Consider the following 22,833-nt stretch of genomic DNA (forward strand, 5'->3'; position numbering starts at 1 on the left):
GTGGAAATCCCCATTTTATTTATATTGCCTTGGACAGTAGTCAGTCTGAAAGTGACAGAAACTCACTACATTTGAAATGAGAAGTTTGATTCACTTGAATACACGGCCTCATTTATGCTGTACTTACCATATTTTACTAACACACCAGCAATGTTTCTATATTTTATTTGCTGTCTAAAATAATAACATGCCTGTTTAAGAGCTTTGCAGAAAAATGCTGTATGAAGAGAGGTTTTAGCCTTTATTCAAATGGAGTAAAATCTCTGAACTGTGTCACTGCAACAGACGTCTTTGGTGGGATGAGAGTATTCACAAAGGCTAATAGCCAGAAAAGACTGATTTCCTACATTTTCTCTTTGTCAACTTGAAAAAAGATCCAGCCTTTGAAAGTGCCATTCAGAGAAGGAGATCATTCCGAATTCTCTGTAGAGCGCTTGCTAGCTCCAGATCTCTGACCGTCAGTCTTTGGGACATTGAAGCACACTGCAGACAGTTTGTTACCTCTTGTGGCCTCCATTTTTCCCTCCAAATGAAGCAAAGAGAGGTGTGTGTTGAGGAAGGGAACAGTAATATTTCAGTCTCCTCCTGGCATGCAGTCAAGAATTTGCCAGGATGCGCACATGGTGCCAGAAGCAACGAAGTCCTGCAGTTCAGATGTAGCCAGAATCAGGTTTGTTTCTGGGGACGTCTTTTTTTCACTGACTGTAAAAGTAACGTAGGTAGGTGATTCTCACTTAGTGCTAAAGATAACTTCGGTGAAAAATGCTCTTTCTGCTGGAGTCAGGTAATTTATCTCAGCGGAATGGGTTTGTGGTAATGTGTAGGTATTTGCATAGGTCAGTGTGATGAGAGAAGTAATCACAGGGAAGGACCTGGGTATGGTTTTCAGTATGTAGATTAACAATATCTTTAAATATTTTGTCTTTCCTGCTTAGGTGACCTAACACCAAACTTAATTTTTGTGGTCATTCCAAAGACCTCTTAAATGCAATGAGCTGCAAATCCTACCCAGACCATCCTATAGAAATATAAATCTATTAAAAAGTGCTTAACATTTTAGGATTAAGGAGTATCTTAAAAGTACTAAGCAGTGTTGAAAACTCGTCAGTGGTTTTATCATTAGCAAAACAACTCTGGAGCATGCTCCAGCGGGATGAGTCACTCATACTGTTTTCAACTTTAGTGAAAGCTCATTGAAATTCAGTGACATATATATTTTTAAAAGGTTTAAAAAAGAGCGTGTGGCTCCTGGAGGAGAATAACTAGGCTTTTGAACTCTCCTAGGCAAGAGTACTTTATTTTTAGCGAAATAATGTACAAAAGTCCATAGGTCCTTCCAACCTGAACAGCGCTATGGATGTACTGAAACAAGCAAGCGGATACACAGTGCCCCCCTTAGCTAAAGAGAGAGTACAAAAGTAATTCTGGATTTGGATGGAAACTAGGCAGATGTTGAGGCTGGGATGGGAAAAGCTGTATGCAGTGAACTAGCTCTTGGCTTGCTGTCTTCTTCGGGGAGGGTCGGAAGGGTGATGTTTTACAGCTGTGTCTCATTTTGCCTGAAGAGGGTGTCGATGCCTTGGCCCTGCAGGGGAGGCCATGCCTTGTGAGGGCAGCTGGAACCAAGTGACACTTCCAACTTCAGCAGTTTACGCAGGTGGATAGCAGCAGCCCGTTTGAGTTCACGGGCATGTTAGCCATCCAGCTGGTTTGCCGTAGCATATCCACGTCAGTCTGTGTTCTGCTTTCACTCAGGCTTTTCACACATCTGCCTGGTGAAGAGGCAGCCAAACCGCTCTGCAGCTGACAGGCCTTCCCCCGGCGCATGGAGGGGCAGCTCTGTCTGGCAGCAGCGTGCTGAAAAGAGGTGTTTGCACTACCAGTGAGGGTGTGCTCATTCTTGTCTAGGTGCTCAGGCTGGCTGCAGCTGCAGGGTGATAAACACTGGGACGTGAACACCCCGGTGAAAAGTTGCACCAGCTGTGGTTTGCGAGAGGCAGTGGGCTGCTCTGCTGTGCTGCATTCCCCTGGCGCTTTGGTTTCTGTTGTAGGAAGCACCTGCCTCTGTTTTTGTTTTCTTCTCCTTCTGTACTGTTTTATCAGCTAGAGATGAGTGTCTTGCACTGGTTTCCCTCAGATGGGTGAGTACTTCCACTGCTCCAGCTTTTACTGAAAAAAAATGCTCAGTTTCCTCCAGTGTCTTTTCTTGCTATTCTCAAATTCGGGGAGTAAGGATGGTGGTTTTAGTTGCATTACATTGTGTTAAAGCCGTTTTTGAGTAGTTAAAAGCTAAGCCAATGTCCTTGATGTCTGAGGGTAAGGCAGAGTGCACATGTGGTCTATGAACGGTGCCTTCGCTAACTGGCGGTAAGCCTTAGAAGAAATGAACTTCATCATTTGTGCAATGTGAAAGTGCAGCACTGAAGGGATTGTCTTCATGCTGTTGCTTTTGTAGGAGTAACGTACTGCTGGGTCTTTCAGTGGTTTGGTCATGGTACAGGAAAGTATGTTTTGCCTGTCCACCTAGCGTGTGATGTGACCTTTGTCCAGCTGATACAGAGAAGTTCTGCACGCAGAGGGGCAGAAGGCTCACCCTCCGCTGCAGTTTGGTAAGGAGTAGGCTTGAGCTTGTGTTCTCCTTCCGAACTTTCCGTCATTTGGACCTATTGAAAAGAAAGACCTGAAGCTTCTTGCACAGTCCAGTGCACCAGTGGTGAAAGAAGCAACTCTCCCATGTGTCAGTTTGTTAACTTACCGGCTTGCTGTTCTGGGTGAGTTCACATGCAGTTTGGGTTACTGTTTTCAACCTTGATGAAATTGTGCTTAATTTTTTATTCCCATATCGTGTTGTACCATAGTGAAGGTTTAAGAATAGATGCTGGTTAAAAGTTGTCATGGCACTGAATGCATAACTTATTGCAGTTGTTTCCAGTTTTGCCATATGCGTGTTACTCGGAGGCTGTGTCATGGCATAGCTGTCTCTCCTCTCCCACTCCTCAACCTGCAAGTGAGTATAAATGCTGTGTTCAGGAGAGCTGAAGGAATGGGAAACAGAGCAGCTTAAGAAGAGCGCAGCCTAGTTAGCTGTACCTGATATGTCCTAATTACTGTCACATTTTGCTTTCTCTTCTGTGTGTTGCTAGAATTCAGTGTACGGTTTGAGGAAGGAGTTCCTGATTTTTTTCCTTTTCAAAAAAATCAATAGTGAAATTGACGTTCCATGTTTCTCCTGTTTGTGTGTGTGTGTGTGTCCCCCTTCTCTTGTACAGCCAGGACACACCCTGTGTCACTGAATACCCTAAAAATACACAGTGCATCTGCCCTGCAGTTCATCTGTTCAGCAGCATCAGCCTTTGAAAGAAGCAATACTTCAAAAATTAATTTAAATGAAAGTTACATCTCTGAGATGTCTGAGAGTGGGGTAGTGGACTAGAGACAGTGGTTTGTTAAGCAGCAGCAATCTCAGAATGTATTTAGTCTAGTATTAGGTCATAGCAAATACCAACACAGCTCCATGCTTGTTGATGAACCCGTATTGACTTTGGCAGATTTCTTAAAATGTTGTGTCTGTGTTCTGCTTTCCACCTGTGTTCTGTTGTGTTGGGAAGCAGCTTTTTTTTTTTTTTCCCAAAAAGTACAGAGTTCTCATGAGAAATATTTTGTAGTTGTTTTAAAACCTGCGTGAATACTTGGCTTTTTTCTTTTCTTTTTTAAATCTGTATGTATTGTCAGGAGCTGTGCAATGAGTTAGTTGTTCCAGTTTGGAAGTGTCTAGGAGAGCTTTTTCAAGTATTCTTTCCTTACTAAGTATGTAATATGTGATATTTTTACTATTAAACCGCTCTTAAACATCTCAGGTGCGTAGGAGTACTGTTCTGAAACTTGGTATTGCCTCCCAGGGATAGAGTTAATGTTTCAAGAGAGATGGCTTTATTGGGAGCTGCTTATACTCAGCTTCTTTTGATGAAGTCTAGTGCAGAAGTAGGGAAAATCGTTTTGACTCCTCCAGAGCTCAGGAGCTTGGACAACCTCTGCTCGGTTACTAGCCGGAGTATATGCAATCAGAAATTAAATAATTAAAAATTGCTGTATACGCTTTAGCATGCCAGTGAAGTGTTTAATCAAAAGTACCTGAAGAGAGAGCGAGCTGTGCAAGTATTTGAATTAGAGTAAGTGCTGTCCTTTCAGTTCAAGGGCACCTCACTGTGTGTTGCATTCCTGTGCATGGTGCAGAGCCCTGGCAGGTAGCCTGCTTTGATGAAGTGACAGTCTTCTAATGTTGTTCAGCCCATGCCACCTGTCTCTGGCACAGGGTAACAAACACAATAACGTGTGGAGGTTGTGAAGCTTGGTGTGCTGCAGTGGAGTTGAGCTGACATGAGAGGGAGCATTCAGGATGGTAAAGGGGCTGGCATAATCCAGACCGGGACAAAGCAGCTCAGTTCCTGCCACATAGCAGTACATCTGGTTAGTTAGGATCTCTGCGGGGCAGGGTTGCTTGGTGTGGAGGGAAGTGGAGGTGAAGTTGAGTGTGGGATGAGGCCAGCTGATGCTGTGAGCTGGCAAAGGAAGATAGCAGAGCTGGCTGCAAGCAGATGATTTCAGAGAAGTCACTGTCTTTGCACCTGACATACAGATGTGGCGTTCTGTCCTATCCCTTTGTGCTCTCTCTGCTATGTGAAAAATTCCAAAGGAGGCATACTACCCACCTGCTCCATGAATGCTGATCATCAGTGTGTCATTCCTTTCTGCTCCTTGAAATGCACTTACCCTTTAGACTTGGAAAGGTAAGAAATAAAAGCCCTTAACACCTTTTTAATCATATCCCAACTAGTTACAGTGCTGGGTCTTGTCACAGGACTCTATACTTTCTGACAAACTGTTAAACTACATGTATACGTATATATACACATATATATGTATAAAATACACTGAATAATATAAAATATATTTTCTGACTAAATATATATTAATATACTTATTAATACCGTGGTATTAATATGCTTATACACTAAAATAAGTATTAATATACTTACACACTAAAATATACTTTCTGACAAACTGTTAAACTACATGTATACATATATATATATATTAAAAATACACGCATGCACACACTTTAAAGGGAAGAAGCTGAAACTCCTGAACTTTATCGTGACAAGAAGCCTAGCAGAATAAGGCAGGACAATATTTCAATAATTTAAGCAGCAAATTTCCTTATGTAGACACTGTTTTGGTAAAGATGGCTTTAAGAGAGGATGAGCCAGTGAAGCTGAACTGGGACTTGATTAGCTAGCATTCTCTGACACTTTCATCCTTCGCCTCCAAATCATACTGGCTGTCAGTGCATTTTTATTTTTGTCCTAGAACATCTGGGACATTGCTTTCGTTTGCTTATAACTGAGCTCTGTGCTGTGTGGTGATGTGGGCCACCAAATTCATAGCGCTTACCCAAGCTGCAGCAATGGGAGGGGCTGCACAGCTTGTTTTGAATAAGGTGCAGTGGAGGAAGGAAGGGCCGTAAAGGTGAAGGGATGTGCGACATATCTGTATTCCTTCATCTTTCTAATTTGACAGCATATGGAGGTAACCATAAGAAATATACCAGCAGCCCATGGCTCACAGTGCTCATTACTGTCTAGATGATGTAGTTTATTTCCAAGGTGATGGGGTCTAAACTGTCACAGTTACTGGGTGAGTGCTTGGCATAGTATCTTCTAGTAGTGATGTTGGATCTGGCTTCTCTTTACTGCCAGACAGTTCCTGGCCTGATGCTTATACTGCCTGGTGCTAAGATTTCTGACATCTCAAAGTGGGGCTTAGCCTTCAATAAGAAACAGTTCTGTGAAATGAGTTTTGACCTGTGCTGTGGTGAAGATTAATTACTGCATCAATGCTGCCATCTACGGATCTTAGCTAGCATAGCAACAGATCTTTGGAACAGCAGAAAACAGGTATAACAAGGTCATTCCTTATATACCTGCACTACTTAGCCAGTTGTGCAGGAAAACTGATTATGGAGAGTGAAAACCACTTTGACTCCCCCATGGAAGGGAGGTACTGCATAGTGTGGGCGCTTTGCCCATTCCTGTAGTTGTAGAACTGCAAATCCTGTTGTTGCTCAAAGAGTTAAATTTCATACAGGTCTCCCCCTTGCATTTCTTTTTGAACAGTAAGACACAATTCTGAGAATGAGTTGTAAGCGAAGACTTCCTTGCCGTGTATAGTCTGAATTTACCCTGAAAAAATGAAGAATTAGAAGCCACCTAGTGGGGGAAGGAGAAGAAAGACTGGAGGCAACATTTGCCATTCTTCTTCTGGCTTTATTATATAACACAAGGATAAAAACTAAAATTAAAAATTAAAAACCATGTGTTTTTAAACCCACCTCCCTATTTTGTTGTGTTTTATTTGTCTGATATGCCTCTATCAAAATAAGACACAATAGCAACAACTTTCTTACCGCAGCACTTCGTTTTTCTGAAGGAGTGGGTGTTTGTGTTCTAAGAGTTTTATGATTAAATGATTTCATGAAAATAAACAGTGCTTTCTTTCCTCTGTGGGAATAGGGGCCTCCTTTTTAGCTTAATAGTTGGCCCTTGAAGGTTATTTTCAGTCTACGTGGGGATGATCAACTCTAAGAAAATCAGCTTTTCTTTCTGTCTTTACTGACAGCTTATGTTTTTTTCCCCTCTTCTCTTCCTCTTTCGGGAAGTATGAACACCTTGTTTGTTCCTCATGTTCAACCATAGTAAAGGAAGACAGGGATGTGGAAGTCCCTTTGGAATTTAAAAGGAAATCCTGCATCTAATTGTAGATGTCTGTGCCAAACAATTCTGTACAAATGATAATTTCAGCTATTGTTTGCAAATGGGCTTACTGTTGGTGGTGCCCCATGTTACTTCATCTGAAGGAAAACAGTCTCAAAGTAGTCATTACATCCTAGAAACGTCAGTTGTTTGCTATCTGTAGAAGTTCTGCTATGAGCATGGATTGCTACAACATTTTTGTTTTAAGGATCTGGTATCCTTTCATATAAGGGATAAAATTTCCCCCTCCGTCGTGGAATGAACTGCCTCCATTCCAGTGATGGTCTATGTATCTCTCTTCCCTCTCCTCGTATTTGTAGGGCAGCTAATTATTTGATTTGGGTGGAACAAAAAGGAAGAAACACGGATGAATAATTCTTCAAAGCAGTTGGAGATGTTATTAGTATGAGGAGATACTGTGCCTGTCATGTCTTTTTGCAAAATAAAGAGTGTATGATTGCTCTCTTAGGACAAAGAGGAGGAGGGTAGTTGAATAACTTCACAAAGGAGGTCTTGCAGTGACTGATGCTTTAAAGAAACTCCTCTTGATTTACCAAAGTAATGGACAGAAGCTGATTCAGCAAGTTCAGTGGTTTTCTGAGAAGGCACAGTTGTATGATTGAGAGTTTAAAAAACAAATACACACGAGACAGAAGACAGTGCATGTAGTTAGTAAAAAAACTAATGTGTTGCTTCACTAAAGAGTTAAGGAATTAGAACATCTCTTTTTCGGACTTAAAGGACTTTGCAGACTTTCTGTATAAATAATAAGATCTTTTGGTATGACTGTCTTTTAAAATTTCCTCTTTGCGTTTATTTTATGCTTACCAAATACTCTCCTGTTGTTTAGTCATCACTTTGCTTCAGACACCTTTGTCTGTAGTTGTGGAAAAGGGTTATATGGTGGTCTTAATGGGGAAGTATTTTTTGCAAAGCAATCACTTCTCTGCTACTGCTTTTCCATTTTGTTTCTGTTTTGTCATGAACAGGCTAAACAATTTCCTGCCAGCAATTTGGGCCTTAGAATACTTACAGAACTCTCTTTGGAAAAAGAAAAGATGAGCTACAGCCACAAATCAAAAGAAGGTGTGAATGGTGTCTTGACAAAAAAAAAAAATTGTGGAAAGCGTTTTAATTTTCAAGTATTGTGAAGTAAGCCAAACTGTGTGAATAAGATGAACATGAAAATCTCTCTTTACTAGTCCTTAGCCTTTGAAGACATGTTATGATGTCTGTTACAATGTACTAATTATAATGTGGTAAGTTATGAGAAGAGATTTGATTTTTTTTTTTTAAAACTTTTTTTTTACCACGAATTCAAAAGTAGTTTAAACAATGTCTCAGCAAAAAAAAAAAGAAGAAGAATATTTACTGTAGAAGAGAACTGAGGGGTAGCCAATTACTAGACTGTTCTACAGAATTGCACTCAAAATCTTGAACAGCGGATATATGAGTCACATTTTGGTAGTTAGTTCCAACATGCTGTCACTACCATGAAAATAGGTCATAATAAATAAGGTAAAAATAGCTTATGTGCTTTGCAACATAGGTCGTCATAAACTGCCATCCTTTGGCTCTGCTCTGCCCAAGCTTTACGCTAAATACAGATCCTAATAAAAGATCATCATTTAGTGCTTAAATCAGTGGGGAGCTGGGAGTGAAGACCCTCTTCAGCCCATCACATAATGAGACGTGCCCTTGGGTTGCTTAGGTGTGGACTGGGTGACGTGCTCCGTATGTGGGATCAGGAGGATGGAGAGAAGCGGGATTTCTGTGCTGGAATGCAGGAACTCAGTAGCACGGTGAGGGATCAGATGTCAGAAGCTGGTAAGAGAGGCTGAAGCTCTCATTCACCTGTGGTGCCCACCTGTCCCTCCCCAGCACAGACAGTTGTAACATAGTCAAACTGGTCCATGCAAATGGTTCTGGGAGGCTGATGCTACCCCGTGCCTCTCTCTGCAGTTCCTTTACACCAGAAACATGAAACAGGTGAAGTTATGGGAGCCATAAGTTCAGGTAGGACTTGCACGCTTTAAAAAGAAAATACTTCTCACATGAAGTAAGAATGGCTGCCAAACTAATCACATTCAAAAGCAAATGAAATCATAACTCTTTGAATTCAGGTGCATAACATACCAGGGTCCTGGATCACTACTGATCAAATATATTTTCTCTAAGGCAAGAAGTTTGCAGAATGAAAATTTATATATTAGATACAGAGTTGAAAGCCAATCCCCATTACAAGTTGGACTATTCCCAGTATAAGGTTCCACTTCTGAGGTTATATGTGTCTCAAGGGCCTCTTGAAGTAAGTGCCTATCTTAAATGAAGTTGCCCGCTCTTCTTGGTTCACTAGAGTGAACAAATGGCAGCTTAGCGGAATAAGTGTCGAGATGCTGAACAACTGCTAGACAGCTCTCTACACTTCAGATTCATAAAGATTGAGCTGACCCTCACAAAAATGTGGGTTTGATTGCTTCCAGGCTATACCTGTCCAGGCATGGAGGGCACTTTACTCAGGGTGGGATGTATACCCCCATGTCCCTCTGGACTTGCGTAGCTTCCGTGAGCCACTTGGCAGTATGTCCATACATTGCTCGCCTTGCACGTAGGCATAGTTTGAGAGAGTGTACAGTGGTGGCAAGACATGCGCCCACAGGATTAAAGCCTTTTGTCTTCAACCATTGTCAGATATGTAGTCACAGATTTTTATTACCTAAGCCAGGAACCTTCTCTGATATCTTTGGAGGGTCAGAGACCTTGTGTCTTGAGTTTCCCTGTCTGCACACCAGATGTGCAACAGCTTCAGAATAGGTGGGCTAGGTGATCCTTTTGTCCATCAAGGTTCAACTTATCCAAACAGTGATAGCTGACAGTACCACGGTGTGTTATGCTGACGTGAAGGGTGACACATCCCACTATTGTTTTGATTGGGGACACTGATCAGTTGGTGGAGCTTACTTTACTTATTGGCAAATTGTTGAGTGGGGTTTTGAGCTCTTAAGTCAGGTGTGTCGCGAGCAGGACACATCTCAGAAATCTGAGATGATTTCTCAGAGCTATTTTTAAAAATGTTTTCCTCTTTTCTGGAGCCTGTCAGACATGAGGGCACTTTTTCCAGTGTTCTGATGATACAGAGAGATTGGGTAGGACGCAGATGAGTTAGCTGTGATGGCACGACTCCATCTGAGAGGCAGCTTTCATTCAAGACTGTTTCAGCTCACAATGCAGTCGCCTCACATCTGTTTCTTTGCTCTTTGTCATTGCTTTCCGGCCTGGGGATAGCTTTGGGGATCGGTAAAGCACGTCCACTAAGCCCTGGTAAGAAACAGTTAATCAAGAAGAAGCACTCATTCCCTTGCGGTTCTTAAATGGACTGATTTTCCCTGTGGGTTGTGACAAAACACTTTTCTGTGGTTTAAAACTTTTGTTTAGTTTTTTTACATTTTTACTTATGTGTCTTGTACACTTAAGAAAATAAAGTCAGTCCCATAAAGGGATACTCAGCAGTAATCTCTGTGCTTTTCTGTGGAGAGCTTTTCTGTCACTTGCCACCATGAGTTTTATCAAGGGCTTGATGAGACCTGTGCATTGGTTTGTTTGTTTTGCCTTTGCTTAATGATCCTTTTCGCTAATAGGATGTTAGTTTGGTGCTGTCTTCCTCACACTACAGCTGTTTGAGTCTGTGGTCACCAGCTCTTTTCACCTTTTGATGAAAATAGTGTTTTGGTAGCTGTGTGCTCTGCCAGAATTGTGAAAGAAGTTTCAAGCCCGTGTGGCTGAAGCAGTATGTCCTGGCTTCAGCTGGGATAGAGTTAATTTTCGTCCTAGTAGCTGGTGTAGTGCTGTGTTTTGGATTTAGGATGAGAATAATGTTGATAACACGCTGATGTCTTAGTTGTTGCTAAGTAGTGCTTACACTAGGCAAGGACTTTTCAGCTTCCCGTGCTCGGCCCGGTGCACAAGAAGCTGGGAGGGGGCACAGCCAGGGGGGCTGACCCAGACCAGCCAAAGGGCTATGCCGTACCGTATGGCGTCATGCTCAGCATATAAAGCTGGGGGAAGAAGAAGGAAGGGGGGAACATTCGGAGTGATGGCGTTTGTCTTCCCAAGTAACCATTACATGTGATGGAGCCCTGCTTTCCTGGAGATGGCTGAACACCTGCCTGCCCATGGGAAACAGTGAATGAATTGGTTCGCTTTGCTTGCGTGTGCGGCTTTTGCTTGGCCTATTAACCTGTCTTTATCTCAACCCATGAGTTTACTCACTTTTACCCTTCCGATTCTCTCCCCCATCCCACCGCGGGGGAGTGAGCAAGCGGCTGCGTGGTGCTTAGTTGCCGGCTGGGGTTAAACCATGACACAGGGTAACATCCTGTGCTTTCCCTCTTTTTAAGATTCTCTTCAGAATTCATCCCAGATTCCTACATCACTTGTCAGAAAATCAGCCTGCTGGTGTTTCATCTAAACCCTCATATTTCTAGAACTGGGGCATCTCTGTGCCTCCTGGACATCAAACACGCTTTCTTTTTTTTATATTTATAAAGGTCGTTCAGGAGGCTTTCTTGCTTCTTCAGTGCAATAACTGTCTCTGTACAGACTGTCATAGTGAACGGCAGGCTGTGAGACAACAAGGGAGCTAGGGGTAAACACCAGGCGTCCCAGTGTCCATGGTGGAATCGTTAAGGAATATTTCCACTCCAGAAATAAAAATTGGAGTTTCATTTACACCTTAGTGAAAGTGCTTTGGCTACAGGCCTGAGACAGCGTTTGCAGTAGTTGTTGTGCAGTCTGATCTCTCTTACCCTGGGCACTATGTTACTTCTTCAGGTAACTTCTTTGGGCTGCGGTTGAGAGGATGCGTGTTTGCAGTAATCCCAGTGAATGTTCCTACAAATAGTCATTCAAAGGAAAAGGACTACTTGCTTACAATTGGAGATTGGGATGTGTTATCTATATGCGTACCTCCATCTTCTCGTCTACTTGCTGAACCCCTTCTTTGTGTTGGAAGTGTGAAATGGGCAAATGGGAAAGACAGGGTGTACTTCACTCCTTCCACACTGTGTTCAACCAAGAAGGGGAGTAGACAGTCAGGAGTCCACCTTACTGGTATTCTTAAGCTAAAAGTCTTTGCCCTTAAGTGCTTAAGTTATGCACTTCCAGACTGTGAATGATTTATCCCATCCCAAAAAAATCTTGGGTCAAATACGTGCACCAGTAAACTCCCAAGTAATTTCTGCTTAATATAGTAGTGATTGTAAAAAGAGATCAAAGAGTTAAGGGGACAGGATCAGAAAATGAGACATAGTGTATTTAGAGTCTTGAGGGAACTATGAAGATCTTAATACGTGGAGCAGAAGGGACAGAATAACGGTAGACAAAAAAATACTCTTAACAAACGCAAAGTGACATTTGATCAGTGTGAGGCAGCTTGAGGCACCCGCGCTCTGAACTGAGGGCTCTGGCTTGTGTTCGACTGATGGAAAGAGCTGTGCTAGCTCAAAACACAAACATGGCTTCCCCAGCTGGGCTCTCCACCCCCCTGCCGGAGCCTGGTAAAGCAGTCAGCAAGAGCAAACGCCTGGCTTTGCTTCACCTGCTGAAGGTGCAGTTTTGTAGCAGGGATGAGCCAGCTGAGGCGCAGGCTGCCGCTTACGGAGCAAGTGCTTGGCCCCAGCCTGTGCTTTCCTAGCTACCACTTGCAGTGCAAGTCAGCTGACTTCCTACCGGCAGTGGTTATAGGGAGATAAAATAATGTTTAAAAATAAAACATGTCTACATATATATTTTTACAGGGATCATTTCCCACTGACTTAAGTTTCTAAACCTGCTCACTTCTGGGTGGATGAACGCCGGCACCAGAGCAAGGAAAGCAATGGGAACATGTAGCTGGAAGGCGGAACAGGGACTTTCTCTTTCTGTTACTCTCTACCGCAAGATTCGCAGTTGATTGCTTCAGCCCAGGTTCGGGTGCTTGAGGTTAAGGCATGCATTGCTGTAGAGTCTGTGACCTCTGCCAGAGGAGGGGGCAGATGGGGCAGAAGGCCATAACCTCTGAACTGGGGTTCTCCACAGTTTATCACACCAAGCCCTGATTTTAATAACTGTAAGAAGAGACCAAAGTCATTATCAGCCAAAAGGTCTGCCCTATACAAAGCTCTGCCATCTGGGATACCAGACTATAATAAAAAATGGATAATCAGCTGTTTCTTAACTGGTGTCAGGATATGCTGAGGATTTGGAGGGTGTTTTTGAAATGGGGCAGTGCTCCATTTTCACAATAATTAGGATACTTACCTCTCTCTGCATTGCAGTTCGGATGTGAAGTGTATCTGCTATCACACCTCTCAGACAGGTACGCATGCGTGCACACAAAATACACAGTTGGGTAACATTGTTTAAGAGGAAGGAAGCAGTGGGAGGTAATATGACGAAAAGCGTTACCAGTGGTTGAATGTACCTGGAAGCAAGGTGGTACACCTTTGAAAGGGCTTCCCTGAGATGAGCTGCCCCTTTCAAATTCAGAAAGTACTAAGTGGCATTTGTACTTGCAGGCTGTCACCACTTTCACACTTACCTTTTTTTTAATTGCTTTTATTAAGTGGAAAGTACCAAGCATGTCATTAGTGGAGATCTGTGAACTAAGTGGAATTATTCAGATTGGAAATGTGTTTTTATTTAAGGGGAGAGAAGCTGGTCTGCCCTGCAGCAGGATTAATCTCTGCAGTCAGTATTCTGTAAGCAGCTTATGGAGGTAACCATTACATGTGTCTTTGCCAACGTGGCTAAATATTGCCGGCTGTCTTAACCCTTTTTAAAGATAAATGAGCTGTAATTGGATTTCTGTACTGGATAATTTTAAACAGGGGCTAATAGAAGAAGCAGTAATTATTATGAAGAAACTGCACAGTAGGCATGTTATTATGAGATGTTGCATCTTTCTGAGTGATTTAGTATTTGTCTATCAGAATCAGGGTAGCAGATTAGAGAGCAACATGCTTTGATGTGGCGATTCCCATTATTCTTACTATGTGTGGGGAAACAGAAATGGTAATAAAGTTTGGGTTGAGTTGGGGGGGCGGGGGGGAAGGTGATGCTACTGAAAGTTACTTTGTAGCAACATTGTGAACTTTTAAAAATTAATTTGAAAGAAGAGGAAAGATAAATTGATTACTATCTTTTATATTTCTACAAAACTGTTTAAAATAAAACCAGACACTATTTTGGTCTGCAATAATATACTTCTAAAATATAAGCTACTTCAAAATTTCAATCAGAAATTGTTTCTCCATACAGCCAGTTTCTCTAGGAGGGAGGTAGATATTAAGAGTGGAAAACTTGTTCGTTTCAATAGAATTTTAACCACTCTGTTGGTAATCTTTGCTTCATGCCTGTTGCAAAATATTAAAAAGTTAAAACTGAAGCCAAATGGGGAGAGCAAATTGTGATGTTGCCCACAGTATTTCATTTGCTTGGTGTTGTTACCAAAGGCCATCAAGTGTTTTTTGGAAAGCACAGATAAAAGTACTCAAATAGTAAAATCTAAGTTTTCAAATTAAGGGATATTTTTATTTCACCAGTTTGTCTTGAACAAATAAAACACAAATTTATTTAGCTTCTGAGGCATTTGTAGTTTTGTTGACAGTAGTATTTAAGCTTTTATGTATGAAGCACAGAAATCACTAAAAATGTGTAGCCATTTTTCCCAAGTTCGTGTAGCGTTAATTGGTTGTTATTTTTTTGAGTGTGTGTGGCCATCCTAAACACCCTAAAAAGTGGGAGTTTTTTCAAATTCATATTTTAATTCCTTGTTTTCTTACAACCACTGCTTGATTACTGGTTTTCTCAGAGGGAGCACTGCTTGAGTCTCTCTCGCAGATTTTAGGATAGCTCACTGTTATGTTCTCCATAACTAGTAATTTGCTTGCATTTTGTTTTATTATTCTCCTTAAAACCTTATCATTAGTTTGTCCATTTTCATTCTGCTCATAACAAAAATTCATTAATTTAAGTTTTTTAACTTTGTCACTTTGATCTTTTTGATTTGAAAGAATACTTTTTGGAGAAAAAGAATTACGACTCATCTTTTATCCTCCTGGTGTTGGTGGTTGGAAAAGTGATAAATAAAATACTAAGTGTTTTGCACCAAGGAGAAGACAGTTCTTTCTGGATCCCAATAAGAAAGGCACAAACACTTGCAAGGCAGATAACTATTCATTAATAGCCCAGAAAAGCCAATAGCAAGTTATGAAATCTTATGTCTCTTCTGATGCTGGGACCTCTGGTCAGGGACAGCGTATGGCGCAGATCCCATCCATGGTGAGGTTCACCAGCTCTGAGATCACTGGGGTTCATCCAGCGTCTTGCTCACAGTAAAGATTCATCAGTCACTGACAGAATCAAGCAAGGAGTGAGGACTTAGCTTTTAAGACTCCCTTGGACAATATACTCACTTATTTTTAACTCATTAATAAAGCTGCAGTCCCAGAACTGTCGCGTATAGTAATTCACGTGAATGAGACGATACACTGTACATATACTTAAGATTAAGTGTGCATTGACTATACATTGAGTAATTATGTATTGACCGTGCATACATTGATTAATTATACTATTTATTAGATATACCTTGATTAAGTAGCAGGCACACGGTATCCATGATACAGAGACATACACCTCAATTAGTGGTTATGTGGATCGCTAATTTTTCACAGAATGGTTGTTCACTGCTTGCTACTACAGTAGATAAACAAATCATTATTGGTAAGGTTAGTTCTGTGATTGCAAACATTTTGATTCAGAGTACTGCTGATTTTCTGGTTTCTTATGGATCAAAGAAGTGTTGCTGTTCTAAGCAAAGGTCACTTAACGAAAGCAAAATTTCCGTTATAGTTCTGAGGTGCTCTGCAGTTCTTGGTGCATCTTCTTGGTACGCCCTGACATTTTGTCCTTCCCACTTGGCCACTGCTGTCATCGTCCTGTGTGTGGAAGAGTCCTGTTGTGAGCAGTTAGGTTATGTTGTCAGATTAGATGGAGTGTAAATCATGGTTCTTATTTGCCTTTTTTGAGACACTGACAAAGTTGGATAAAACTGCGAGATGAGAGGAGCAAAACCTTTTTCCACCAGTGTGTCTGTGGCCAGTCAGGTGCACTTGTTTCCTGTTTTTGTTTGTAACTAGAAAGTGGCACCTTGTGAAAGAGCATTAGAATCAGATTTCTGAGAATTAATTTCAGAATTCAGGCTCTATCTTTATGCCTTGCTAATCTTGGCTATTTCGACAGAGGATGTAAGTTAACCAATAAAGATTGCTCAGTCTTAGAAGAACTGATTAAAACATTAAAGACAAATACCACTCTTTTTTTTCTTTTTTTCTTTTTTCCTTTTTTTTTTTGTTTTGTTTAAGTTGAAGGCCTTATCTAGGGCATATGACAATGAGACTTCATCTGTAATGATACCAACTCTTTATTGATATCTGTTCCAAAAGTCTTTTTTGTGGACATTTTTTAATTACAGTTCTGATCATTAATCTTTTAATTTCAGCAGGAATTTGCAAGTTGCAGCACAAGAAGCACTGCAAAGGGATATATGATGGTAGTGGTGCTTGACTGCTTAAATAGAGATGCTGAGCTGTACAGTAAGTGCCTCCACAGCACCAGCAACCACACTATTAGGAAGGCAAAGCCGTAGCAAGGGGAATTAATTTTTCCAAGTTCAACTTCCACATGCAGTGGAGGAAATGTAAAGAGGCCTTTTATGGAGGCAGTAAAATCAGCTCAGACAACAGGAGGCATTTCCCTGACTCTAGGCTCTCCATCTACGGTGGTCCTCAGCTGGTTACTCTTAGCCATGAGCTTGGCCTCTGTAGGTTTGCCTAGCCGCGGAGAGCTCTGCCTGCACTCCCGGGTGTGCAGGGACTCCTCGTGGCCAAGGGCATGGGATGTGGGTGCCTGCTGAACGGCTGGAACGCTGCAGCAGGAAAGCAAGGAGGGGTGAAGAGATGGCTGTGCCCAGAACTGGAAGCTGCTCGTTTTGCAGTAACCCCGGGTGTTTGTGGTCACTAGTTCTGCTTGCCAGTGGTGATAATCCAAGCATGCTAGTTTTAGAGCTTCTGCTCTAGCTTGTGGGTTAAGAGGAGTTAAAGATGAAAGATCTTTCATTTAATGGAATTAATCTGTTATGCCAGTAACCTCTTATGCCCCACCCCACCCGCCACCTCCTCTCAACAGAACTGAAATACTTTCTTGCAGGTCACATTTTTAATAGTGACATGCAACGTGTTATTTTCTTAGAGGCCTCTTTCTAGATGTCTTGTCTGATCATTTATATAATTTTTTTTTTGTCTAGAACAAAGCCACTAGGATTGCTCATGAGATGTTGTTAAGTATTGGGGATATGAATGTGAAGCTTTGCCCTCTATCCCTCTTTTAGCATAAATAACATTATTGTGTATCTGTCCTACTAGCTAGCCCTGACACATTTGAAGAGTTGGTTTGCACTCATCTGAGTGAAGGAGTAAGATTCTAATGGGTGTTTGTTTTGAATAGCTGTCATTGTGGATACACTCTATTTATTTTTTAAAGGCCAAAAAACCCAGAATCGTCCTGGAGTTGCCTTGATAGTCTGGTAACTTGTCAAGAGTCTTCAGTTGTCTTTTTGTCAAAAATGCCTCACACGTGCAGCTGGCAAGGCTGCTTCATCTCTTCCTGTCCAACTGGGGACAATGAGCTGTCATAGTCACTTCTAGACAGAACTACTTTAAGTTTCCATGCTTAGAAGTTGGGATATTAAGGTTTCATCAAGTTCTTAGCCCCTTAGTATCAGCAGCTGCTGATAAAACACTATCTGGCTGCTTTGTAGGCTAGTAAGTTGAGAATAATCAGTTTTCAGCATCTCTATATTTAAAGTAGGCTGCCTCGGAGTGCATTCTGCTAACTAACCACAACTTCCCTCGAAAGTTACATGGCACAGGAAGGATGAAACTGCTAAGTCTAGCTTATTAGAGGGAGGAACACAGCCCTCCTTGTGCATGGTATAAGACGACGTATACTCTTCTGGAGGGGATAGGATAACCACAAAAGTTGCTGCCTTCAGAACAGGTGCAAAACTTGCTGTTTTAATTTAGCCCTTTGCACAACATCTGTCACAACTGAGGAAAAGAAAAGAGGAAGAGGAGAAACTCATATTTTTGCACTGAGGAAAAATGAATGCAGCTTTTTGGAAAGAAATCTAGGCCATGTCTTGACCTTTCTTTATTTTAGGAGGATGCTAATGACAGCATTTTGATAAGGACTTAGAGAACAACACTGGAAGCTTTTTGAGTTATATCATTTGGTAGTTTTACTGCAAGGCCATTGAGTTTCATGTTGTTTTCTTGTCTAATTTAATCAAAGTTTTGACCAAATTTGTTCGTCATAGAAGGATGCAGGTTGAAAGGAGTGTCTAGAGTTCGTCTTGTAGCACCAATTTAATCAGGGCTGTGTCCAGTCAAGTTTTGAGTATCTCTAAGGATAGAGATTTCATAGCCTTTCTGTGCAACGTTTCCTAATGTCTGACTAACCTCATGGTGAAACAATGCTTCCTAATGTTTAATCGTTCCTTGCTGCAACTTGTGCTCATTACTGTGTGTTGTCATCTTTTCTGTACCCCTCCACATTAGGCAGTTGAAGACAGTGATAACATCTCCTCTCAGTCTTCCCTCTCCAGGCTGAACCATCTCAGCTCTCTCACCCTCTCCTCCAGTAGGAGTGCTGCAGCCCCTTCATCATTTTTGGTGGCCTCCTGCTGGACTTGTTCCAGTGTGTCAGTATCTTTCTTGTACTGGAAGCCCAAAACTGGGTACAGGACTCCAGGTATGATCTCATAAGTACTGATTGGAGGGGAAAGATCATTTCACTTGATGTTCTTTCTAACACGGTCCTGTACATGTTTGGCCATCAGGTCACGCTACTGACTCCTCTTGAACTTGTCCACTGGAAGCCCAGACCTTTTTTGCCAAGCTGCTTTCTAACCAGGCAGTGCCCAGCCTGCACTGTTGTGCGGGGTTATTCCGCCTCAGGTGCAGGACTTTGCGTTTGACTTTGCTGAACTTCATGAGGTTCCTGTGAGCCCATTTTTCCAGCGCATGGAGGTCCTGTTCTCCTTTATTTAATGAGTCTGAGCAAGGTTATCCAAATTTGGCAGTCGTGGGGCAAGATGCCAGTTTTGAGACTTACCTGTATGCTACTGTGGTAGGAAAAGTAGATCAGTATGCTGCTGATCTCCCTGTGTATTGGAGATACGCTGTTCTCTTCTGCCACCCAGCTCCAACACAGCTGGATTTCCATTCTTTCTTTGCACTGGCCTTCTTTCCTTCCTCTGTAATTTGGATGAAGTGGTGAACAGCTTTGTTCTGGCTGTTCACAGGAGAAGAGACTAGATGACTTGAAGGAAAGGGATTTGATGCAGGTCTGTAAAATCACCACAAGTAATGTGGACAGGATAAATAAGGAGTCGCAGTGTTCACTCATTTCTAGTACAAGAAGCAGGGGACTTAAAATGAAACTAACAGTTGTCACAAGTGAAAAGAAGATGGCTCCACACACCATGAGTAGTTAGACTGCGGAACTTCTTGCTGCAAGATGCTGCAGGCACAGACATTTTGAGTTCAAAAAGGGACCAGACAGGCTGATGGAAGAAAAAATGATTGAGGACTGTCATGTGCAAAGATGAGACATCTGCCTCAGAAGTCTGAAGTTAGACATTGCAGGAAGCCAAGAGAGTATTCTGAGGGGAAAAAAATTGAGGAAATATGTCTGAGCATTTACTACACAAACAGCAATTCCCCTGTTTTTCTTCAGAAAAGGCTTGCAGCTTGGCTGGGTTCATTTTATACCATAGCCTTAGTCTGCAGGCTGCAGCTTAGCCAAGACTGTATTAGGAAATATTTCACTCAGATGAATTTGATGTTTTTCTAGTGATTCTTGGTGTCCGTTGACCTTGTCTGTATTGAGTCAGCACAGTGGGATACTGCTAAGATGCAAACCTTAGTTTGTCTTGAGTTCTTCCCCTGGTCTGTACCACAGATGTGGAGACAGAAGAGACAGAGTACGTTGCTGCTTTTCGGTTCCTCCAAAACTGGTTGTGTAAGGCAAAGCTTCTCTTCTCCTTCTCTTCAGCTACACCCTATTTATTTTTCTTATGTTGCAGGCTGTCTCATTATTTTCTTGGAGTCTATTCATTCCTTGCTTACCGGAAAGCTTTTGAATTTCGGAACAATGTTAATCTTTAATGCAACATCTGTTTTAAAAAAACCCAAAACCTTCCATTTTTTTTCTTTATTCTAATGAGCTTGCTGGTTTAAGAGCAGTCATTAACCACCTTCAGGAATTGTGTTATTTGTGGTAGCGTGTTTACCACTTCAGACAGTTGCTGTTACTGTCTTTTGCTAGGAGATGACCGTGTTGCTGACAGGTTCCTCATCTGCATAGCTTTCAGGGCCACAGCCAAAAGAGTCAGGCAGCAATGCCTTGGGGAACACCTGCCCTCTTCTGCTGGGACTGCAAGCCACAGGAGATCGTGTCCTTTGTCTCCACGCTTTCAGTTAGGCTTCAATAACTTCTAGCCCAAGGTGGCTAAGGGAACCCATCTGAGCACTTGCAGTAATAGTCCTTAGCTTTGCATTCTCAGTGAAAGAAAAGGTGAAGGCACTAAATGCTCTTTTGCTGAAAATTCGTGTCTCTTTTGGGATTTTTCACATGATGCACCTTCACTTGGTCATGTGTTCAACAACAGCGGCAAGTTCAACAAAAGTGGCAACTATGCCACTTTCTTTTCTGGACTTATCACAGAATCATTAAGGTTGGAAAAGACCTCTGAGATCAACGAGTCCCACTGTTAACGTAACTGCCAGGTCCACCTCTAAACCATGTCCCTAAGCACCACAGCCACACGTTTTCTGAACACTTCCAGGGACTGTGATTGCACCACTTCCCTGGGCAGTCTGTTCCAATGCCGAACCACTCTCTCTGTGAAGAAATGTTTCCTAATATCTAATCTAAATCTCCCCTGGCACAACTTGAGGCCATTTGCTCTCGTCCTGTTGCTTGCTACCTGGGAGAAGAGACCAACCCCCGCCTTGCTACAACCTCCTTTTGGGTAGTTGTACAGAGCAATAAGGTCTCCCGTCAGCCTCCTCTTCTCCAGACTAAACGACCCCAGCTCCCTCAGCCGCTCCTCATAAGACTTGTGCTCTAGACCCTTCACTGGCTTTGTTGCCCTTCTCTGGACACGCTCCAGCACCTCGATGTCCTTCTTGTAGTGAGGGGCCCAAAACTGAACACAGGACTCGAGGTGCGGCCTCACCAGTGCTGAGTACAGAGCGATGATCGCTGCCCTCATCCTGCTGGCCACACTGTTTCTGATACAAGCCAGGACGCCATTGGCCCTCTTGGCCACCTGAGCACACTGCTGGCTCATATTCAGGCGGCTGTCAACCAAGACCCCCAGGTCCTTTTCCGCCAGGCAGCTCTCCAGCCGCTCTTCCCCACGCCTGTAGCGTTGCATGGGGTTGTTGTGACCCAAGTGCAGGACCCGGCACTTGGCCTTGTTGAACCTCATACAGCTGGCCTCGGCCCATGGATCCAGCCTGTCCAGGTCCCTCTGCAGGGCCTTCCTACCCTCCAGCAGATCAACACTCCCGCCCAACTCGATGTCGTCTGCAAACTTCCTGAGGCTGCACTCAATCCCCTCGTGCAGATCATTGATAAAGATATTAAACAGAACCGGCCCCAATGCTGAGCCCTGGGGAACACCGCTTGTGATGAGTTGACTTGGACAGAGACAGCCAAAATGTACCATTTGACCCCCACCATCATTTTTATTTCTGTGTGCTGTGTCACATTCCCTACCAGATAAGATTTGAGAGAGATGTCAGCAGTGGATACGTACTCTAGTTGGAGTCCTCTTAGCAACTGCCCTAGCCCTATGCTCCGAAGTGTAGAGTTAAAAGATGTTCTGTCATTTTGTCATGAACACGGGTTTTAAGATCCTGACTGGACTTAAGAGCCTGACTGAACCCGCCAAATAGAGTCTCAGTTTCTCCGAAGAACTTCAGTCGGATCCTCGTAATGAGCAAGCCATTTGAACCTGCTGCTACTTGTGAACTGCTTTATTTGTATGTGAAAAGGGTGAGTGAGCTCCAGATCTGTATGACCGTTTCCTAGAATGTATCAAGGCGGGGGGGCATTTCCTAGAATGTACCAAAAGCTTTTGCCAAAGCAGAAGCTCATTTTCTTTTGCAAAGCTCATACTGCTTGCATGGCATGGCGTGCTCATGTCTTTTAAGACAGATAACATCTGTTATATACTCAGTGTTGGAGAGGAAAAGAGATACCAGGTATGGCTTTACCCCCTTTATTCATATCTGTGCATGCAGGAGGAGAGGGACCTGAGGTGTGCCACTACAGGTAACTGCTATCGTAAAAATTCTCCAACATACAGTACTGGGGGAAGAGTACCAGCAGGATGAATGGATAACGAAGGGCATCTTGAAAAAAACCAAGTTGTTTGAGAAGAGCTGTAAGTTTTCAGTATTACCGCTCTCACTTGCTCCCATGCAGCAGCTTGTTACCATCTCTCTGGTGATGGCTACCAGCCCCACAGCACAGCTGGTAGAAGAAATAGGACAGATGCTCTCTAAATGACTTCCCTGCAGTGTCCTAGGCCCACTGAAACCACCACCGCTACTTTTGGCAGTTTCAGATAAGCATACAGAAAAGAGGCTCCTCATTGATATAAGCGTGCATGAGCTCTGAGTGCGTGCTGGCAAGGAGTGAGGGGAAGCAGTGGCATCAGCTGCCACAGCTATAAATTGTCACTGTCTGTATGTCTGTGCCTGTAGGACTCTTGTCAGGAAGCCGAGCTTATCTTAGCTTTTATGAGTTTTTATTTTATTGGTTTCTTCAGCATTTGAGAAATATTAAAAGAAGGAGAAAAAGTAGCTTTTCTCAAGCCTGTGTCTAACTGGACCAACACTCTAAGGCTTAT

General features: G+C 42.6%; 1 protein-coding gene across 1 annotated transcript in view; it reads left to right on the forward strand.

Annotated features, from left to right (window-relative positions):
* The window catches only part of UBAC2 (UBA domain containing 2), a gene marked incomplete at its 5' end in the record, with an annotated part of 101,446 nt that overhangs the window by 24,152 nt on the left and 54,461 nt on the right, over nucleotides 1-22,833 (forward strand). The gene's annotated exons all lie outside the window — the stretch shown is intronic.

Source organism: Platalea leucorodia (assembly GCF_965183815.1).
Source record: "Platalea leucorodia genome assembly, chromosome: 2".
NCBI classification, from domain to species: Eukaryota; Metazoa; Chordata; class Aves; order Pelecaniformes; family Threskiornithidae; genus Platalea; species Platalea leucorodia.